This window comes from Oratosquilla oratoria, chromosome 10, assembly GCF_046742065.1.
Source record: "Oratosquilla oratoria isolate Oo_2021 chromosome 10, ASM4674206v1, whole genome shotgun sequence".
In the NCBI taxonomy this organism is placed as follows: Eukaryota; Metazoa; Arthropoda; class Malacostraca; order Stomatopoda; family Squillidae; genus Oratosquilla; species Oratosquilla oratoria.
The window spans coordinates 44,822,582-44,825,050 of NC_134786.1; positions in this window are offsets into that span (position 1 = coordinate 44,822,582).

Consider the following 2,469-nt stretch of genomic DNA (forward strand, 5'->3'; position numbering starts at 1 on the left):
ACTGAAAACAATATTGGAGATTGAGTGACTAACCTGCATTAAGACAATGATGTGAAGAAAGTGAAAATGAAGGAAGAAATACAAAACAATTTAAGGGTACAGTTAAACCAAATTAAACCATTTAATTTCACATAGAGACGAAGTGAACTGAAATAAAGTGATAGGGTCGATAGTGATTGCAGCGGTGGGATGAATCTCTGAAGATTACTAATTCATCAACTATAAATGAAGCCTTGCAAATTGTGGACGGTGGCATAATAAAGTCGACATTATTACACTCCAGAGCAATTAACAGGGTAGAGTACAGTTGAAAGGAGTCACTGTAGACTCTGAAATTTTAACCATCCCAGAATCAATTAGATTAAAAGGTTTGAGATTGGACTCAGGGATTTATAAGTCAAATAAGAACACGGTAGAAATATTATTAATTAGTACTTTGAATACAGACATAGTCTTAAGAAAAGGTACACAAATAGGATGTTTTCAGGAGTGTACAAAAGCCATTAAGATTTTAAATGAGAGTACTGAGGAGGTGGAATTACCAATTTCATCAATCTGTTCAGTTCAGGAAGAAACAGAGTTAGGAAAGAAATACAAGAATCAAATAGAACCTACTAGTTGCCCTGAGTTGGATAAAAGCTTAGTTCCTTTTCCTTGAGGCACAAAAAACAATTGTTTTGCCTGGTGACGCCTTAGGCAAAACAACTGCTTTAAAACATCAGATCAAATTAAAACCAGGGACTTAACCTATCTATATACCTGTTTACAGAGTTCCACATTCTAAATTAGCAACTGTAGATAAACTGATTACTGAAATGTTATCGCAGGATATTATTGAACACAGTAAAAGTGAGTGGAACTTCACTCTGATTTTGGTGTCAAAATCAGATGGTACCATGCGCCCAGTTATTGATTATAGGGAATTGAATAGTTATACCATACGTGACAGATTACCATTACCAGTGAAAGGGGACATTCTTAGAAGTTTGCGAACTGAGAATAGGTATTTTAGCACTATAGATATCAAATTTGCTTTTTGGCAAATAGAGTTGCATGAAGACTCACCAGAATTCACAGTATTTTCTAGAAAAACAGTTGTAAGTGGGAAAAATATTTCTAGAGGCTCAGTAAATAAATTAGTAATAACACAAACTCTTGTAAAAGAGATATTGAAGTTACTTCATGATAGTAATTGTAGTTCACATCCAGAAAAGGATAAAACTTATAGACAAGCACAATTTAAATATTTTTGGCCAGGTATGAAGAAAGATATACAGTATATGACTATATAGATTTTTTTTTAAATGTGCTAAGGCGAAAGGAAATACACCAAAACCTGCTCCTATGTTAACATATCCCATTCAACAAAAACCTTGGGAAAGCGTTCATATAGATACATTGGAGTTACCTGTGTCTGAGAATGGATATAAATGTGTATTTGTTGCCATTGATTATTTTTTCAAAATTTTGTATTTCACAACCCATTCCAAATAAGAAAGCTGAAACAATTGCTTCAGTAATCTATGATCAGATAATGTGTAATTTCATTACACCTAAGATCTTAGTTTCAGATAATGGAACTGAATTTAATAACAAAATCTTGGAACAATTATGTAGATCATTTAAGGTTCATAAGATCAATATCTTAGTGAATCATTCTCCCAGGAATAGAGTTGTAGAGAGGTTGAATAAGAAAATTATTACATGTCTTAGAAGTATGATAAGTCCTCATAGTGTAACTTGTTAAATGTACTCTGAAGAACCAAATTAACATAGCAACAGGTGAAACACCTCTTTTTATTATTTTTGGGGAGGACAAAATTCTTCCATATGAAATCTTGATTGTACAGCAGAAAAATGTGTATAATATAGATGATTATATCTCAAATAGGGTAAATACATTTCAAATTATACACCAAATAATTAGAAAACACATGCAAGAGTATACACAAGAGATGAATAAGCAATAACACAAAATACAACATAAAATAGAATTGAAATAGGAGATTTAGTCATGTTCATACTACATTCATCCTATAATAAACTTTCACCAAGGTACTCAGGTCTATAGAGCGTAATTGATTTTGCAGGTGGAAATAATTACAAGATCTTACACTTAGAAACTAGGGAAGTATCAATCAATCACTTAGATGATATGAAGAAGGCTAGGATAAATTTTGATGATGAAGATACATGTGACACTCAGTGTATTAGTTTTAAAGAAAAATTAAACCCAGAAGTGTATACGGAATATGTTGATAATATTGTACGGGAATTGAATATTAAACTTGATGTATTTTGCAGATGAAGACTGCAATAATTTTTTGTAAATTATATGGTGCTTGATGGTGTTGGGAGACTGAACTACTCGATGTCAAGTAAAGATACTACCTGGAGCTTTGGTCAGACATAAAGGCCTTGGACCTTCCGTGTGTCAGACTCGGAGCCTTGTCAATAGTTAAGGACAAT